The sequence below is a fragment of the Zea mays genome, chromosome 7 (assembly GCF_902167145.1).
Source record: "Zea mays cultivar B73 chromosome 7, Zm-B73-REFERENCE-NAM-5.0, whole genome shotgun sequence".
NCBI lineage: Eukaryota > Viridiplantae > Streptophyta > Magnoliopsida > Poales > Poaceae > Zea > Zea mays.
In genome coordinates this window covers 175,639,277-175,660,224 of record NC_050102.1, presented here as the reverse complement: position 1 = coordinate 175,660,224, position 20,948 = coordinate 175,639,277, and positions in this window count along the sequence as shown.

Here is a 20,948-nt window from a genome sequence, read left to right as displayed (position 1 = left end):
GGCAGCCTCTTTTGTCTGCACTTCCTCGTCAGGTCAGGTCAGGTACAGGCAGTAGCAGCAGCACTAGAGCGACCGTACGTGACGACGACGCCGTAGAGCCGCAGCAGTTTCTGTCGTGGGTGGTAGTATTTATTTTAGACCAAAGTTTATTCTCCGGTTTCTGTCGTGCGTGGTAGCTATAGCTAGCAAAACTTCGTTCAGCTTGGCACCATGAATTGGAGCTAGTGTTTATTTTAGTCGTATATTTAATTTGGAATGGTTCTGCCATGGCTAAGCCAATATTGAACTGGGCTAAGAGCTGACGCACATACCATTTCATAACCACTCCTATATATGGTGCATACCATGTTCCTTTACACCTTTGAACCTTGGATTGTCATTACTTCATAATACCATTAATAACGTTGGTATAGTTTCGTTCCTCGTGCTTCTAACTTGATCAATACACAAGTCAACTATCAATTTCTTCTTATTCATGCAAAGCAAACCATTATTGAGACCGGTCCAAAAGTATCAACTCGTGTCTTAGTTGCTATTTGCCAAACATACTTTCTTTCATATGATGTTACGGTATCTCACAACATAGAGCCAATTTCATCGATTCTATTTGCAGTGTTGTCCTTGGCTTGAAGTAGACTCTCTCCATAATCTTCAAATTACCTTCTTTTCAGCACTATATGAAATAACATCAAGTTTGCCTTCGTATTGAACCTTTTATACACTCCTCTTTAAGCGTATGAAATATACTCAGCCTCATGTTCAACACTTAGCAAACTTATTAGATCTTTAATTATACGTCACTTAATCCACTAAAACCCGCTAAAAGCCTATATAAGGGCACATATCTCCGAGAGGTGATTAGCTCGAGGGCAAGGCATGTCAAAATTTGAGTGCGCGGTGGAACTCCTTGAGATAGAGCAGGTGTGCTTCAGGTGACACATCATCGAGGGTGAGGCGGGCGGTATAGCATTACGGGTAGAGCTCAAGGGCATCGCTCATCACTGATGGTGACGGCAAGGATGAAGTCAATGATGTTGTGGTGTTGCTTCAAGAGAGAATAAAGTTAGGGAAAAAGAAAGAGAATGAGGATGATGCATGGGGCCACATGTCAAGGTCATCAACCCACACCTATTTACCTTCAAATAAACTGAACATTTAGTATAACTCTATATCTATAATCAAATACGAGATGAGGTCAATTCAACCTTCAAAAGGAATAGAACCAACTTATTCCACTATGGTCTAAAATTTAGTTGTCCAAAGTTAAAGTTAAAGAGTAAAACTTTAGACCATTTTAGCTCACATGTGTGGTCTAATTTTTTATGAAGTTGGCTAAACTTTAAACAATACTCTAACTAGGGGCAGACCCAACGGGTGGTTCATATAGGTCACGGTACACCCTAAAATCACGTAAGAATAATACAATTGTGGTGTAAGTACTATGTAATGAACTTGATCGTCAATGTTCGGATCTTGCTGGGTCCGCCACTGTCTAGACCTTCTATTTGAAACCAGTTGAGCTCTAAAAAGAGCAGTGCGGACGGTCCGGCCCCGAGGCCGGACGGTCCGCGGTCCGGACGGTCCGCGGTGGTGGCGCGGACGGTCCGCACGCGCGTAGAGTCAGTTAGGGTTCCTAGTTTCTCGCGGGATTTGTTACCCAAAACCGCGGGATTAACTCGGGAAACAGTTGGAAACCGTCCGGTCGTCAGGCAGGGATCGCCAGCCCCTGTACCAGGTCGCGGACCGTCCGGCCCCTGGCCGTGGACCGTCCGTGCCTGTGCAGAGAGCACCACCGCGCCTCGCACCAGGCCGCGGACCGTCCGGCCCCTGCGCGCGGACCGTCCGCCCCTGACCAGAGAGCACCGCCGCCGGTTCTTCTTGAGTATTTGGCGCTCCGAAAAGGCGTCAACATACTTTTTGGTGACTCCGCTGGGGAATAGGTGTCTAGATCTGCTAAAAATCGGCCCATAAATGGCCGGTTCTAAGGATCACACCAAGATCTCCACTACCAACATCATCAAGCCGGCCATGGAGGCGCTCCCGGCTGATGACCAAAGGCCCTTTGAAGACCTCGTAATGCGCGATGAGAAGGAGGTGATGCGGCAATGGAACGAACAACGCGACAAGGAAGAGGCGGAACTGCTGCATAAACTCTCCGAACGGCGCAAGGAGGCGGTGGACAAGTACTTGTCACACTTCACGGTGGATCGCCACCAGAAGATCGTCCGTCAAGAGGAGATCGATATGGAATCTCTCCTACCTCCACTGCAGGGTCCCGCTGTAAGTACTCCAGATCTATCTCTTACGACTTCCATGGATCAACGAGGAGATCAGTTAAAGCAATATGTAGATGAATCTATTAAAATGCATTTACGTGCCACCCACGTCAAACACATCGGCTATAAACGGGTCACCTTTGACCCAGCCATCATATGGTATGCCGATGCACGCTTTTGTGTCACCATCACAGCCGCAACCACTAGGCACGCGACAGGTACTGGACGCGACCGGACCGTCCGAGCATCATCTCAGACAGTCCGGTTATACCGCGGACCGTCCGGCGTATTTCGCCGGACCGTCCGACCAGATGCAGGCCCACACACAAAACACTCAGGTCGCACCGTACATGGCCGGACCATCAGGGTACAACCCTGAACACTTCGGCCCCATCACGGATCGTCCGGTGCATCACGCTGGACCGTCCGGATATGTTGCGGACCGTCCGCCATCTTACGTCGGACCGTCCGGATATGGCATGAACCGGCCGACGTATTACGCTGGACCATCCGACTCTACACGAGTCCATGCGCAGACTACCCAAGTCACGCCATATATGGCCGATCCATCCGGGTACAGCCCTGGACCATTCGGCCCGATCGCGAACCGTCCAGTTCTTTACGACAGACGGTCTGTGAAAGGGAATTAGGCTTACACCTAGTTCCTAAATAATTTTGGTGGTTGAATTTCCCAACACAAATAATTGGACTAACTAGTTTGCTCTAGTGTACAAGTAATACAGGTGCCAAAGGTTCACACTTAGCCAATAAAAAGACCAAGTATTGGGTTCGACAAAAGAGCAAAGGGACAACCGAAGGCACCTCTGGTCTGGCGCACCGGACTGTCCGGTGTGCCACCGGACAGTGTCCGGTGTACCAGAGGACTCCAACTCAAACTCGTCGCCTTCGGGAATTTCCAGAGGCAACTCCATTATAATTCACCGGACTGTCCGGTGTGCACCGGACAGTGTCCGGTGCTCCAAGGAAGGACGGCCTCAGGAACTCGCCAGCCTCGGGAATTCAATTCGTCTGCTCCGCTATAATTCACCGGACATGTCCGGTGTACACCGGACTGTCCGGTGTAACCGCGGGGCAACGGCTACCTCGCGGCAACGGCTACCTGCGTCGCATTAAATGCGCGCACTGCGCGCGCAGAGGTCAGGCACGCCCATGCTGGCGCACCGGACATTCAACAGTACATGTCCGGTGCGCCACCGGACATCAAGGCGGGCCCAGAAGTCAGAACTCCAACGGTCAGATTCCAACGGCACTGGTGACGTGGCTGGGGCACCGGACATGTCCGGTGTGCACCGGACTGTCCGGTGCGCCATCGACAGACAGCCTTCACCAACGGTCAAGTTTGGTGGTTGGGGCTATAAATACCCCAACCACCCCACCATTCATTGCATCCAAGTTTTCCACTTCTCAACTCCTTACAAGAGCTCTAGCATTCAATTCTAGACACACCAAAGAGATCAAATCCTCTCCAAACTCCACACAACGCCCTAGTGATTAGAGAGAGAGATTTGCTTGTGTTCTTTCAAGCTCTTGCGCTTGGATTGCTTTCTTCTTTCTTGATTCTTTCATTACAATCAAACTCACTTGTAATTAAGGCAAGAGACACCAAACTTGTGGTGGTCCTTGTGAGAACTTTGTGTTCCAAGTGATTGAGAAGAGAAAGCTCACTCGGTCCGTGGGACCGTTTGAGAGAGGGAAGGGTTGAAAGAGACCCGGCCTTTGTGGCCTCCTCAACGGGGAGTAGATTTGCGAAAACCAAACCTCGGTAAAACAAATCCGCGTGTCACACTCTTCATTTGCTTACGATTTGTTTTTGCACCCTCTCTCGCGGACTCTTTTATATTTCTAACGCTAACCCGGCTTGTAGTTGTGATTACTTTTGAGAATTTCAGTTTCGCCCTATTCACCCCCCTCTAGGCGACTTTCAATTGGTATCAGAGCCCGGTGCTTCATTAGAGCCTAACCGCTCGAAGTGATGTCGGGAGATCACGCCAAGAAGGAGATGGAGACCGGCGAAAAACCCATTACAAGCCACGGGAGCACTTCATCGGAAGAGTCCCGCACCAAGAGGAAGGAGAAGAAGAAGAGCTCCTCCAACAAAGGGAAGGAGAAGAAATCTTCTTCTCACCACAAAGAGAAGAAGGAGAGATCTTCCTCTCACAAGCCACATCGGAGTGGGGACAAGCACAAGAGGATGAGGAAAGTGGTCTACTACGAGACCGACACTTCATCAACATCGACCTCCGGCTCCGATGCGCCCTCCGTAACTTCTAAACGCCAAGAGCGTAAGAGGTTTAGTAAGATCCCCTTACACTATCCTCGTACATCTAGACATACTCCATTACTTTCCGTTCCATTAGGCAAACCACCAACTTTTGATGGCGAAGATTATGCTAGGTGGAGTGATTTAATGAAATTTCATCTAACCTCACTCCACAAAAGTATATGGAATGTTGTTGAGTTTGGAGCACAGGTACCATCCGTAGGGGATGAAGACTATGATACGGACGAAGTGGCCCAAATCGAGCACTTCAACTCACAAGCTACAACCATACTCCTCGCCTCTCTAAGCAAGGAGGAATACAACAAGGTGCAAGGGTTGAAGAATGCAAAGGAGATTTGGGACCTACTCAAGACCGCGCACGAGGGTGATGAACTCACCAAGATCACCAAACGGGAAACGATCGAGGGGGAGCTCGGTCGCTTCCGTCTTCGCCAAGGGGAGGAGCCACAAGATATGTACAACCGGCTCAAAACCTTGGTGAATCAAGTGCGCAACCTCGGGAGCAAGAAACGGGATGACCACGAGGTGGTTAAGGTTATTTTGAGATCACTTATTTTCCTTAACCCTACTCAAGTTCAATTAATTCGTGGTAATCCTAGATACACTCTAATGACTCCTGAGGAAGTTATCGGGAATTTTGTGAGCTTTGAATGTATGATTAAAGGCTCAAAGAAGATCAACGAGCTTGACGAACCCTCCACGTCCGAGGCGCACCCGGTGGCATTTAAGGCGACGGAGGAAAAGAAGGAGGAATCTACACCGAGTAGACAACCAATTGACGCCTCCAAGCTCGACAATGAGGAGATGGCTTTAATCATCAAAAGCTTTCGCCAAATCCTCAAGCAACGGAGGGGGAAGGACTACAAACCCCACTCCAAGAAGGTTTGCTACAAGTGTGGTAAGCCCGGTCACTTTATTGCTAAATGTCCATTATCAAGTGACAGTGACAGGTGATAGTCGCCTAGAGGGGGGGTGAATAGGGCGAAACTGAAATTTAAATATAAACACAACTACAAGCCGGGATTAGCGTTAGTAATAAGAAACGAGTCCGCAAGAGAGGGCGCAAAACAAATCGCAAGTAAATAATAAAGTGAGACACGCGGATTTGTTTTACCAAGGTTCGGTTCTCTCAAACCTACTCCCCGTTGAGGAGGCCACAAAGGCCGGGTCTCTTTCAACCCTTCCCTCTCTCAAACGGTCCCTCGGACCGAGTGAGCTTCTCTTCTCAAATCAAAGCCGGGAACAAAACTTCCCCGCAAGGGCCACCACACAATTGGTGCCTCTTGCCTTGATTACAATGGAGTTGTGATCTCAAGAACAAGTGAGAAAGAAAAGAAGCAATCCAAGCGCAAGAGCTTCAAATGAACACGACAAATCACTCTCACTAGTCACTAGGGCTTTGTGTGGAATTTGAGAGGATTTGATCTCTTTAGTGTGTCTAGAATTGAATGCTAGAGCTCTTGTAGTAGTTGAGAAGTGGAAAACTTGGATGCAATGAATGGTGGGGTGGTTGGGGTATTTATAGCCCTAACCACCAAACTTGACCGTTGGCTGGAGGCGTCTGCTCGATGGCGCACCGGACAGTCCGGTGCACACCGGACAGTCCGGTGCCCCTGCCACGTCATCACTGCCGTTGGATTCTGACCGTTGGAGCTTCTGACTTGTGGGCCCTCCTGGGTGTCCGGTGCACACCGGACATGTACTGTTTGATGTCCGGTGCACCGGTATGGGCATGTCTGACGTCTGCGCGCGCTGCGCGCGCATTAAATGCACCGCAGGGAGCCGTTGGCGCCGAAAAGAGCCGTTGCTCCGCTGATACACCGGACAGTCCGGTGCACACCGGACAGTCCGGTGAATTTTAGCGGAGCGGCTGCCGCGCAAACCCGAGGCTGGCGAGTTCCGGAGACCGCGCTTCCTTGGAGCACCGGACATGTCCGGTGCACACCGGACAGTCCGGTGAATTATAGCGCGCCGGCTTCCGAGAATTCCCGAGAGTGAAGAGTTGGAGTCTGAGTCCCCTGGTGCACCGGACAGGTACTGTTCACTGTCCGGTGGCACACCGGACAGTCCGGTGCGCCAGACCAGGGGTGCCTTCGGTTGCCCCTTTGCTCCTTTATTGAATCCAAAACTTGGTCTTTTTATTGGCTGAGTGTGAACCTTTTACACCTGTATAATCTATACACTTTGGCAAACTAGTTAGTCCAAAGATTTGTGTTGGGCAATTCAACCACCAAAATTATTTAGGAACTAGGTGTAAGCCTAATTCCCTTTCAATCTCCCCCTTTTTGGTGATTGATGCCAACACAAACCAAAGCTAATATAGAAGTGCATAATTGAACTAGTTTGCATAATGTAAGTGTAAAGGTTGCTTGGAATTGAGCCAATATAACTACTTACAAGATATGCATGGAATGTTTCTTTCTTATTTAGTATTTTGGACCACGTTTGCACCACGAGTTTTGTTTTTGCAAATTCTTTTTGTAAATCCATTTTAAAGATCTTTTGCAAATAGTCAAAGGTAAATGAATAAGAGTTTGTAAAGCATTTTCAAGATTTGAAATTTTCTCCCCCTGTTTCAAATGCTTTTCTTTTGACTTAACAAAACTCCCCGTAAAAGAGATCCACCTCTTAGTGTTCAAGAGGGTTTTGATATACCATTTTTGAAATACTATTTTCTCCCCCCTTTTGAACACAATAGGATACCAAATGATAAATACTTTTTGGAAAGCACTAAGTTTTTGAATTTGGTGGTGGTGGTGCGGTCTTTTTGCTTTGGGCTCATTTCTCCCCCTTTTTGGCATGAATCGCCAAAAACGGAATCATTAGAGCCCTCGGGTACTATCTTCCCCTTTGGTCATAAGTAAATGAGTTAAGACTATACCAAAGACGAAGTCCTTTTGCTTTGAAATCTCATTTCTCCCCAAAGAATAGAGAGATGCTTGGAGTGATGGCGAAGGATGAGTAGTAGAGTATAGTGGAAGCCTTGTCTTCGCCGGAGACTCCAATTCCCTTTCAATACACCTATGACTTGGTTTGAAATAGACTTGAAAAACACATTAGTCATAGCATATGAAGAGATATGATCAAAGGTATATGAATGAGCTGTGTGTGCAAGCTAGCAAAAGAAATTTCTAGAATCAAGAATATTGAGCTCATGCCTAAGTTTGGTAAAAGTTTGTTCATCAAGAGGTTTGGTAAAGATATCGGCTAATTGATCTTTAGTGTTAATGTAAGAAATCTCGATATCCCCCTTTTGTTGGTGATCCCTAAGAAAATGATACCGAATGGCTATGTGCTTAGTGCGGCTATGCTCGACGGGATTGTCGGCCATTTTGATTGCACTCTCATTATCACATAGCAAAGGGACTTTGGTTAATTTGTAACCGTAGTCCCGCAGGGTTTGCCACATCCAAAGCAATTGCGCGCAACAATGACCTGCGGCAATGTACTCGGCTTCGGCGGTGGAAAGAGCGACCGAATTTTGCTTCTTTGAAGCCCAAGACACCAAGGATCTTCCCAAGAACTGACAAGTCCCCGATGTGCTCTTCCTATTGATTTTACACCCCGCCCAATCGGCATCCGAATAACCAATCAAATCAAATGTGGATCCCCGAGGGTACCAAAGCCCAAACTTAGGTGTATAAGCCAAATATCTCAAGATTCGTTTTACGGCCGTAAGGTGTGATTCCTTAGGGTCGGATTGGAATCTTGCACACATGCAAACGGAAAGCATAATGTCCGGTCGAGATGCACATAAATAAAGCAATGAACCAATCATCGACCGGTATACCTTTTGATCCACGGACTTACCTCCCGTGTCGAGGTCGAGATGCCCATTTGTTCCCATGGGAGTCTTGATGGGCTTGGCATCCTTCATTCCAAACTTGGTTAGAATGTCTTGAGTGTACTTCGTTTGGCTAATGAAGGTGCCTTCTTGGAGTTGCTTGACTTGGAATCCTAGAAAATACTTCAACTCCCCCATCATCGACATCTCGAATTTCTGTGTCATGATCCTACTAAACTCTTCACATGTAGACTCGTTAGTAGACCCAAATATAATATCATCAACATAAATTTGGCATACAAACAAGTCATTTTCAAGAGTTTTAGTAAAGAGTGTAGGATCGGCCTTGCCAACTTTGAAGCCATTAGCAATAAGGAAATCTCTTAGGCATTCATACCATGCTCTTGGGGCTTGCTTGAGCCCATAAAGCGCCTTAGAGAGCCTATAAACATGGTTAGGATACTCACTGTCTTCAAAGCCGGGAGGTTGCTCAACATAGACCTCTTCCTTGATCGGTCCATTGAGGAAGGCACTTTTCACGTCCATTTGATAAAGCTTAAAGCCATGGTAAGTAGCATAGGCTAATAATATGCGAATTGACTCAAGCCTAGCTACGGGTGCATAGGTTTCACCGAAATCCAAACCTTCGACTTGGGAGTATCCTTTGGCCACAAGTCGAGCTTTGTTCCTTGTCACCACACCATGCTCGTCTTGCTTGTTGCGGAAGACCCATTTGGTTCCTACAACATTTTGGTTAGGACGTGGAACTAAATGCCATACCTCGTTCCTTGTGAAATTGTTGAGCTCCTCTTGCATCGCCATCACCCAATCCGAGTCTTGGAGTGCTTCCTCTACCCTGTGTGGCTCAATAGAGGAAACAAAAGAGTAATGTTCACAAAAATGAGCAACACGAGATCTAGTAGTTACTCCCTTATGAATGTCGCCGAGGATAGTGTCGACGGGGTGATCTCGTTGGATTGCTTGGTGGACTCTTGGGTGTGGCGGTCTTGGTTCTTCCTCATCCTCCTTTTCTTGATTAATTTCATCTCCCCCTTGATCATTGCCATTATCTTGAGGTGGCTCATCTTCTTGATTTTGCCCTTCATCAACTTGAGCCTCATCCTCATTTTGAGTTGGTGGAGATGCTTGCATGGAGGAGGATGGTTGATCTTGTGCATTTGGAGGCTCTTCGGATTCCTTAGGACACACATCCCCAATGGACATGTTCCTTAGCGTGATGCATGGAGCCTCTTCATTACCTATCTCATCAAGATCAACTTGCTCTACTTGAGAGCCGTTAGTTTCATCAAACACAACGTCACATGAGACTTCAACTAGTCCAGTGGACTTGTTAAAGACCCTATATGCCTTTGCGTTTGAGTCATAACCAAGTAAAAAGCCTTCTACAGTTTTAGGAGCAAATTTAGATTTTCTACCTCTTTTAACAAGAATAAAGCATTTGCTACCAAAAACTCTAAAGTATGAAATGTTGGGCTTTTTACCGGTTAGGAGTTCATATGATGTCTTCTTGAGGATTCGGTGAAGATATAACCGGTTGATGGCGTAGCAGGCGGTGTTGACCGCTTCGGCCCAAAACCGGTCCGATGTCTTGTATTCATCAAGCATGGTCCTTGCCATGTCCAATAGAGTTCGATTCTTCCTCTCCACTACACCATTTTGTTGTGGAGTGTAGGGAGAAGAGAACTCATGCTTGATGCCCTCCTCCTCAAGGAAGCCTTCAATTTGAGAGTTCTTGAACTCCGTCCCGTTGTCGCTTCTTATTTTCTTGATCCTTAAGCCGAACTCATTTTGAGCTCGTCTCAAGAATCCCTTTAAGGTCTCTTGGGTTTGAGATTTTTCCTGTAAAAAGAATACCCAAGTGAAGCGAGAATAATCATCCACTATTACAAGACAATACTTACTCCCGCCGATGCTTATGTAAGCAATCGGGCCGAATAGATCCATATGGAGTAGCTCAAGCGGCCTGTCGGTCGTCATGATGTTCTTGTGTGGATGATGGACTCCAACTTGCTTCCCCGCCTGGCATGCGCTACAAATCCTGTCTTTCTCAAAATGAACATTCGTTAATCCTAAAATGTGCTCTCCCTTTAGAAGCTTATGAAGATTCTTCATCCCAACATGGTCTAGTCGGCGGTGCCAGAGCCAACCCATGTTAGTCTTAGCAATTAAGCAAGTGTCGAGTTCAGCTCTATCAAAATCTACTAAGTATAGCTGACCCTCTAACACTCCCTTAAACGCTATTGAATCATCACTTCTTCTAAAGACAGTGACACCTACATCAGTGAATAGACAGTTGTAGCTCATTTGACATAATTGTGAAACAGAAAGCAAGTTGTAATCTAAAGAATCTACAAGAAAAACATTAGAAATAGAATGGTCAGGAGATATAGCAATTTTACCCAATCCTTTGACCAAACCTTGATTTCCATCCCCGAATGTGATAGCTCGTTGGGGATCTTTGTTTTTCTCATATGAGGAGAACATCCTTTTCTCCCCGGTCATGTGGTTTGTGCACCCGCTGTCGAGTATCCAACTTGAGCCCCCGGATGCATAAACCTACAAAACAAATTTAGTTCTTGACTTTAGGTACCCAAACTGTTTTGGGTCCTTTGGCATTAGAAACAAGAACTTTGGGTACCCAAACACAAGTCTTTGATCCCTTGTGTTTGCCCCCAACAAATTTGGCAACTACCTTGCCGGATTTGCTAGTCAAAACATAAGATGCATCAAAAGTTTTAAATGAAATGCTATGTTCATTTGATGCATTAGGAATTTTCTTCTTAGGCAATTTAGCACGAGTTGATTGCCTAGAACTAGATGTCTCACCCTTATATATAAAAGCATGATTAGGGCCAGAGTGAGACTTCCTAGAATGAATTTTCCTAATTTTGTCCTCGGGATAACCGACAGGGTATAAAATGTAACCCTCGTTATCCTGAGGCATGGGAGCCTTGCCCTTAACAAAATTTGACAATCTTTTAGGAGGGGCACTAAGTTTGACATTGTCTCCCCTTTGGTAGCCAATGCCATCCTTAATGCCAGGGCGTCTCCCATTATAAAGCATGCTACGAGCAAATTTAAATTTCTCATTCTCTAGGTTGTGCTCGGCAATTTTAGCATCTAGTTTAGCTATATGATCATTTTGTTGCTTAATTAAAATCATGTGATCATGAATAGCATCAACATCAATATCTCTACATCTAGTGCAAATAGAAACATGCTCAACATTAGATGTAGAGGGTTTGCAAGATTTAAGTTCTACAACCTTAGCATGTAACATTTCATTCTTAGTTCTAAGGTCGGAAATGGTAGCATTGCAAACATCAAAATCTTTAGCCTTAGCAATCAAATTTTCATTCTCTAATCTAAGGCTAGCAAGAGAAATGTTTAATTCTTCAATCCTAGCAAGCAAATTATCATTATTATTTCTAGGATTGGGAATTGAAACATTACAAACATGAGAATCAACCTTAGCATTTAAACTAGCATTTTCATTTCTAAGGTTGTCAATTATCTCACGGCAAGTGCTTAGCTCACTAGATAATTTTTCACATTTCTCAATTTCTAGAGCATAAGCCTTTTTAACCTTAACATGTTTTTTGTTTTCTTTAATTAGACAATCCTCTTGGGAATCCAAAAGGTCATCCTTTTCATGAATAGCACTAACCAATTCATTCAATTTTTCCTTTTGAGCTATGTTAAGGTTGGCAAAAAGGGAACGCAAATTATCTTCCTCATCACTAGCATTGTCATCACTAGAGGATTCATATTTAGTGGAGGATTTAGATTTAACCTTCTTTTTGCCGTCCTTTGCCATGAGGCACTTGTGGCCGACGTTGGGGAAGAGGAGTCCCTTGGTGACGGCGATGTTGGCGGCGTCCTCGTCGTCGGAGGAGTCGCTTGAGCTCTCGTCGGAATCCCATTCCCGACAAACATGGGCATCGCCGCCCTTCTTCTTGTAGTACCTCTTCTTCTCCTTTCTTCTCCCCTTCTTGTCGTCGCCTCGGTCACTGTCACTAGATATAGGACATTTAGCAATAAAATGACCGGGCTTACCACACTTGTAGCAAACCTTCTTGGAGCAGGACTTGTAATCCTTCCCCCTCCTTTGCTTGAGGATTTGGCGGAAGCTCTTGATGACGAGCGCCATCTCCTCATTGTCAAGCTTGGAGGCGTCGATTGGTTGTCGACTTGGTGTAGACTCCTCCTTCTTTTCCTCCGTTGCTTTGAATGCAACGGGTTGAGCTTCGGATGTGGTGGCATCATCAAGCTCGTTGATCTTCCTCGAGCCTTCGATCATGCATTCAAAGCTCACAAAATTTCCGATAACTTCCTCGGGGGTCATTTTGGTATATCTAGGATTACCACGGATTAATTGAACTTGAGTAGGGTTAAGGAAAATAAGTGATCTTAGAATAACCTTAACCACCTCGTGGTCATCCCACTTTACGCTCCCGAGGTTGCGCGCTTGGTTCACCAAGGTCTTGAGCCGATTGTACATGTGTTGTGGCTCCTCCCCTTTGCGAAGCCGGAACCGACCGAGCTTCCCCTCAATCGTTTCCCGCTTGGTGATCTTGGTGAGCTCATCACCTTCATGCGCGGTCTTGAGTAAATCCCAAATCTCCTTGGCGCTCTTCAACCCTTGTACTTTGTTATACTCCTCTCTACTTAGAGAGGCGAGGAGTATTGTTGTAGCTTGAGAGTTGAAGTGCTCGATTTGGGCCACCTCATCCTCATCATAATCCTCATCCCCTACGGATGGTACCTGCGCACCAAACTCAACAACATCCCATATGCTTTTGTGGAGCGAGGTTAGATGAAATCGCATTAAATCGCTCCACCTAGCGTAATCTTCACCATCAAAAGTTGGTGGTTTGCCTAATGGGACGGAAAGTAAAGGTGTATGTTTGGAAATGCGAGGGTAGCGTAGGGGAATCTTACTATACTTCTTGCGCTCTTGGCGCTTAGAAGTGACGGAGGGCGCATCGGAGTCGGAGGTAGAAGTTGATGAAGTGTCGGTCTCGTAGTAGACCACCTTCCTCATCCTCTTGTGCTTGTCGCCTTTCCGATGCGGCTTGTGCGAAGAAGATTTTTCCTTCTTCTCTTGGTGGTGAGAAGAGGAAGCCTTTTTCTCCTTCCGTTTGGAGGAGTCCTTCTTCTTCTCCTTCCTCTTGGTGCGGGACTCTTCCGATGAAGTGCTCCCATGGCTTGTAGTGGGCTTTTCGCCGGTCTCCATCTCCTTCTTGGCGTGATCTCCCGACATCACTTCGAGCGGTTAGGCTCTAATGAAGCACCGGGCTCTGATACCAATTGATAGTCGCCTAGAGGGGGGGGTGAATAGGGCGAAACTGAAATTTAAATATAAACACAACTACAAGCCGGGATTAGCGTTAGTAATAAGAAACGAGTCCGCAAGAGAGGGCGCAAAACAAATCGCAAGTAAATAATAAAGTGAGACACGCGGATTTGTTTTACCGAGGTTCGGTTCTCTCAAACCTACTCCCCGTTGAGGAGGCCACAAAGGCCGGGTCTCTTTCAACCCTTCCCTTTCTCAAACGGTCCCTCGGACCGAGTGAGCTTCTCTTCTCAAATCAAAGCCGGGAACAAAACTTCCCCGCAAGGGCCACCACACAATTGGTGCCTCTTGCCTTGATTACAATGGAGTTGTGATCTCAAGAACAAGTGAGAAAGAAAAGAAGCAATCCAAGCGCAAGAGCTTCAAATGAACACGGCAAATCACTCTCACTAGTCACTAGGGCTTTGTGTGGAATTTGAGAGGATTTGATCTCTTTAGTGTGTCTAGAATTGAATGCTAGAGCTCTTGTAGTAGTTGAGAAGTGGAAAACTTGGATGCAATGAATGGTGGGGTGGTTGGGGTATTTATAGCCCCAACCACCAAACTTGACCGTTGGCTGGAGGCGTCTGCTCGATGGCGCACCGGACAGTCCGGTGCCCCTGCCACGTCATCACTGCCGTTGGATTCTGACCGTTGGAGCTTCTGACTTGTGGGCCCTCCTGGGTGTCCGGTGCACACCGGACATGTACTGTTTGATGTCCGGTGCACCGGTATGGGCATGTCTGACGTCTGCGCGCGCTGCGCGCGCATTAAATGCACCGCAGGGAGCCGTTGGCGCCGAAAAGAGCCGTTGCTCCGCTGATACACTGGACAGTCCGGTGCACACCGGACAGTCCGGTGAATTTTAGCGGAGCGGCTGCCGCGCAAACCCGAGGCTGGCGAGTTCCGGAGACCGCGCTTCCTTGGAGCACCGGACATGTCCGGTGCACACCGGACAGTCCGGTGAATTATAGCGCGCCGGCTTCCGAGAATTCCCGAGAGTGAAGAGTTGGAGTCTGAGTCCCCTGGTGCACCGGACAGGTACTGTTCACTGTCCGGTGGCACACCGGACAGTCCGGTGCGCCAGACCAGGGGTGCCTTCGGTTGCCCCTTTGCTCCTTTATTGAATCCAAAACTTGGTCTTTTTATTGGCTGAGTGTGAACCTTTTACACCTGTATAATCTATACACTTTGGCAAACTAGTTAGTCCAAAGATTTGTGTTGGGCAATTCAACCACCAAAATTATTTAGGAACTAGGTGTAAGCCTAATTCCCTTTCAACAGGGATGACGACAAGAAGGGCAAGAGGAGAGAAAAGAAGAGGTACCACAAGAAGAAGGGCGGCAATGCCCACGTGTGCCGCGAATGGGACTCCGACGAGAGCTCCACCGACTCCTCCTCCGACGACGAGGACGCCGCCAACATCGTCGTCACCAAGGGACTCCTCTTCCCCAACGTCAGCCACAAGTGCCTGATGGCAAAGGACGGCAAAAGGAAGAAGGTTAAATCTAAATCTTCCACTAAATATGAATCCTCTAGTGATGATAATGATAGTGATGAGGAAAATAATTTGCGTACCCTTTTTGCCGACCTAAACATGCAACAAAAAGAAAAATTAAATGAATTGATTAGTGCCATCCATGAGAAGGATGATCTCTTGGACTCCCAAGAGGACTTCCTAATCAAGGAAAATAAAAAGCATGTTAAGGTTAAAAATGCTTATGCTCTACAAGTTGAAAAATGTGAAAAATTGTCTAATGAGCTAAGCACTTGCCATGAGACCATTGATAACCTTAGAAATGAAAATGCTAGTTTAATTGCTAAGGTTGATTCTCATGTTTGTGATGTTTCAATTCCCAATCTTAGAAATGATAATGATGATTTGCTTGCTAAGATTGAAGAATTAAACATCTCTCTTGCTAGCCTTAGGATTGAAAATAAAAAATTAATTGCTAAGGCTAAAGATTTTGATGTTTACAATGTTACTATTTCTAACCTTAGAAATGAGAATGATATACTTCATGCTAAGATTGTTGAATTAAAATCTTGCAAACCCTCTACATCTACCGTTGAGCACATTTCTATTTGCACTAGATGTAGAGATGTTGATATCAATGCTATTCATGATCACATGGTATTAATTAAACATCAAAATGATCATATAGCAAAATTAGATGCTAAAATTGCCGAGCATAACTTAGAAAATGAAAAGTTTAAATTTGCTAGAAGTATGCTCTATAATGGGAGACGCCCTGGCATCAAGGATGGCATTGGCTTCCAAAGGGGAGACAATGTCAAACTTAGTGCCCCTCCTAAAAGATTGTCTAATTTTGTTAAGGGCAAGGCTCCCATGCCTCAGGATAACGAGGGTTACATTTTGTACCCTGCCGGCTATCCCGAGAGCAAAATTAGGAGAATTCATTCTAGGAAGTCTCACTCTGGCCCTAACCATGCTTTCATGTGGGTGAGACATCTAGCTCTAGGCAACCAACCCGTGCCAAGTTGCCTAGAAAGAAAACTCCTAATGCATCAAATGATCATGATATTTCATTTAGGACTTTTGATGCATCTTATGTTTTAACTAACAAATCTGGCAAGGTAGTTGCCAAGTTTGTTGGGGGCAAACACAAGGGTTCCAAGACTTGTGTTTGGGTACCCAAAGTTCTTGTTTCTAATGCCAAAGGACCCAAAACCGTTTGGGTACCTAAAGTCAAGAACTAAAATTGTTTTGTAGGTTTATGCATCCGGGGGCTCAAGTTGGATACTCGACAGCGGGTGCACAAACCACATGACAGGGGAGAAGAAGATGTTCTCCTCATATGAGAAAAATCAAGATCCCCAACGAGCTATTACATTCGGGGATGGAAATAAAGGTTTGGTCAAAGGATTGGGTAAAATTGCTATATCACCTGACCATACTATTTCCAATGTTTTTTCTTGTAGATTCTTTAGATTACAATTTGCTTTCTGTATCTCAATTATGTCAAATGGGCTACAACTGTCTCTTTACTGATGCAGGTGTCACTGTCTTTAGAAGATGTGATGATTCAATAGCATTTAAGGGTGTGTTAGAGGGTCAGCTATACTTGGTAGATTTTGATAGAGCTGAACTCAACACATGCTTAATTGCTAAGACTAACATGGGTTGGCTCTGGCATCGCCGACTAGCCCACGTTGGGATGAAGAATCTTCATAAGCTTCTAAAGGGAGAACACATTTTGGGACTAACAAATGTTCATTTTGAGAAAGACAGGATTTGTAGCGCATGCCAAGCAGGAAAGCAAGTTGGGTCTCATCATCCACACAAGAACATCATGACTAGTGACAGGCCACTGGAGCTCCTACACATGGATTTATTCGGCCCGATCGCTTACATAAGCATCGGCGGGAGTAAGTACTGTCTAGTTATTGTGGATGATTATTCTCGCTTCACTTGGGTGTTCTTTTTACAGGAAAAATCTCAAACCCAAGAGACCTTAAAGGGATTCTTGAGATGGGCTCAAAATGAGTTCGGCTTAAGGATCAAGAAAATTAGAAGCGACAACGGGACGGAGTTCAAAAACTCACAAATAGAAGGCTTCCTTGAGGAGGAGGGCATCAAGCATGAGTTCTCTTCTCCCTACACACCACAACAAAATGGTGTAGTGGAAAGGAAGAATCGAACTCTATTGGACATGGCAAGGACCATGCTTGATGAATACAAGACACCGGATCGGTTTTGGGCCGAGGCGGTCAACACCGCTTGCTACGCCATCAACCGGTTATATCTACACCGAATCCTCAAGAAGACATCCTATGAACTCCTTACTGGTAAAAAGCCCAATATTTCATATTTTAGAGTTTTTGGTAGCAAATGCTTTATTCTTGTTAAAAGAGGTAGAAAATCCAAATTTGCTCCTAAAACTGTAGAAGGCTTTTTACTAGGGTATGACTCAAACACAAGGGCATATAGAGTCTTTAACAAGTCCTCAGGACTTGTTGAAGTTTCTTGTGACGTTGTGTTTGATGAGACTAACGGCTCTCAAGTAGAGCAAGTTGATCTTGATGAGATAGGTGATGAAGAGGCTCCGTGCATAGCGCTAAGGAACATGTCCGTTGGGGATGTGTGTCCTAAGGAATCTGAAGAGCCTCCAAATGCACAAGATCAACCATCCTCCTCCACGCAAGCATCTCCACCGACTCAAAATGAGGTTGAAGCTCAAGTTGATGAAGTAGAAGATCAAGCAAATGAGCCACCTCAAGATGATGGCAATGATCAAGGGGGAGATGCAAATGATCAAGAAAAGGAGGATGAGCAAGAACCAAGGCCGCCACACCCAAGAGTCCACCAAGCAATCCAACGAGATCACCCCGTCGACACCATCCTTGGCGACATTCATAAGGGGGTAACCACTCGATCTCGTGTTGCACATTTTTGTGAGCATTACTCTTTTGTTTCCTCTATTGAACCACACAGGGTAGAGGAAGCACTACAAGATTCGGATTGGGTGGTGGCGATGCAAGAGGAGCTCAACAACTTCACTAGAAATGAGGTATGGCATTTAGTTCCACGTCCTAATCAAAATGTTGTAGGAACCAAATGGGTTTTCCGCAACAAGCAAGATGAGCATGGTGTGGTGACAAGGAACAAAGCACGACTTGTGGCCAAGGGATACTCCCAAGTCGAAGGTTTGGATTTTGGTGAAACCTATGCACCCGTAGCTAGGCTTGAGTCAATTCGTATATTATTGGCCTATGCTACTTACCATGGCTTCAAGCTTTACCAAATGGACGTGAAAAGTGCATTCCTCAATGGACCAATCAAGGAAGAGGTCTATGTTGAGCAACCTCCCGGCTTTGAAGATAGTGAGTACCCTAACCATGTTTATAGGCTATCTAAGGCGCTTTATGGGCTCAAGCAAGCCCCAAGAGCGTGGAATGAATGCCTTAGAGATTTCCTTATTGCTAATGGCTTCAAAGTCGGCAAGGCCGATCCTACTTTGTTCACTAAAACTCTTGACAATGATTTGTTCGTATGCCAAATTTATGTTGATGATATCATATTTGGGTCTACTAACGAATCTACTTGTGAAGAATTTAGTAGGATCATGACACAAAAATTCGAGATGTCTATGATGGGGGAGTTGAAGTATTTTCTAGGATTTCAAGTCAAGCAACTCCTAGAGGGTACCTTCATTTGCCAAACGAAGTACACTCAAGACATTCTAACCAAGTTTGGAATGAAGGATGCCAAGCCCATCAAGACACCCATGGGAACAAATGGGCATCTCGACCTCGACACGGGAGGTAAATCCGTCGATCAAAAAGTATATCGGTCGATGATTGGTTCATTGCTTTATTTATGTGCATCTTGACCGGACATTATGCTTTCCGTTTGCATGTGTGCAAGATTCCAAGCCGACCCTAAGGAATCACACCTTACGGCCGTAAAACGAATCTTGAGATATTTGGCTTATACTCCTAAGTTTGGGCTTTGGTACCCTCGGGGATCCACATTTGATTTAATTGGTTATTCGGATGCCGATTGGGCAGGGTGTAAGATCAATAGGAAGAGCACATCGGGGACTTGCCAGTTCTTGGGAAGATCCTTGGTGTCTTGGGCTTCAAAGAAGCAAAATTCGGTCGCTCTTTCTACCGCCGAAGCCGAGTATATTGCCGCAGGCCATTGTTGCGCGCAATTGCTTTGGATGAGGCAAACTCTGCGGGACTACGGTTACAAACTAACCAAAGTTCCTCTTCTATGTGATAATGAGAGTGCAATCCGCATGGCGGATAATCCCGTTGAACATAGTCGCACTAAACACATAGTCATTCGGTATCATTTTCTTCGAGATCACCAACAAAAGGGGGATATCGAGATTTCATACATTAACACTAAAGATCAATTAGCCGATATCTTTACCAAGCCTCTTGATGAACAAACTTTTACCAAACTTAGGCATGATCTCAATATTCTTGATTCGAGAAATTTCTTTTGCTAATTTGCACACACAGCTCATAAGTATACTTTTGATCATGTCTCTTTTATATAAGCTATGACTAATGTATTTTCAAGTATATTTCAAACCAAGTCATAGGTATATTGAAAGGGAATTGGAGTCTTCGGCGAAAACAAAAGCTTCCACTCCACTCTACTACTCATCCTTCGCCGTCGCTCCGCATCACTCTCCAACTTTGGTATAATCTTCACTCATTTATTTTATGACCAAAGGAGGAGAAAGTACTTCAAAGGGCTCTAATGATTCCGTTTTTGGCGATTCATGCCAAAGGGGGAGAAAATATGAGCCCAAAGCAAAAGGACCGCACCACCACCTAATTTTAAAATTGGAGATTTTCAATTGATCAATTTCAAATTGGTATCTTATTATGTTCAAAAGGGGGAGGAAGTAGTATTTCAAAAATGACATATCAAAACCCTCTTGAACACTAAGAGGAGGATCTCATTTAGGGGGAGTTTTGTTTAGTCAAAGGAAAAACATTTGAAACAGGGGGAGAAAATTTCAAATCTTGAAAAATGCTTCGCAAAATCTTATTCATTTACCTTTGACTATTTACAATAGAACTTTGAAAAGGATTTACAAAAACAAAACATGTGGTGCAAGTGTGGTCCAAAATGTTAAAATAAAGAAGCAATCCATGCATATCTAGTAAGTGATATTTATTGGCTCAATCTAAGTAACCTTTGCACTTACATTATGCAAACTAGTTCAATTATGCACTTCTACATTTGCTTTGGTTTGTGTTGGCATCAATCACCAAAAAGGGGGAGATTGAAAGGGAATTAGGCTTACACCTAGTTCCTAAATAATTTTGGTGGTTGAATTGCCCAACACAAATAATTGGACTAACTAGTTTGCTCTAGTGTACAAGTAATACAGGTGCCAAAGGTTCACACTTAGCCAATAAAAAGACCAAGTATTGGGTTCGACAAAAGAGCAAAGGGACAACCGAAGGCACCTCTGGTCTGGCGCACCGGACTGTCCGGTGTGCCACCGGACAGTGTCCGGTGCGCCACCGGACATGTCCGGTGTACCAGAGGACTCCAACTCAAACTCGTCGCCTTCGGGAATTTCCAGAGGCAACTCCACTATAATTCACCGGACTGTCCGGTGTGCACCGGACAGTGTCCGGTGCTCCAAGGAAGGACGGCCTCAGGAACTCGCCAGCCTCGGGAATTCAATTCGTCTGCTCCGCTATAATTCACCGGACATGTCCGGTGTACACCGGACT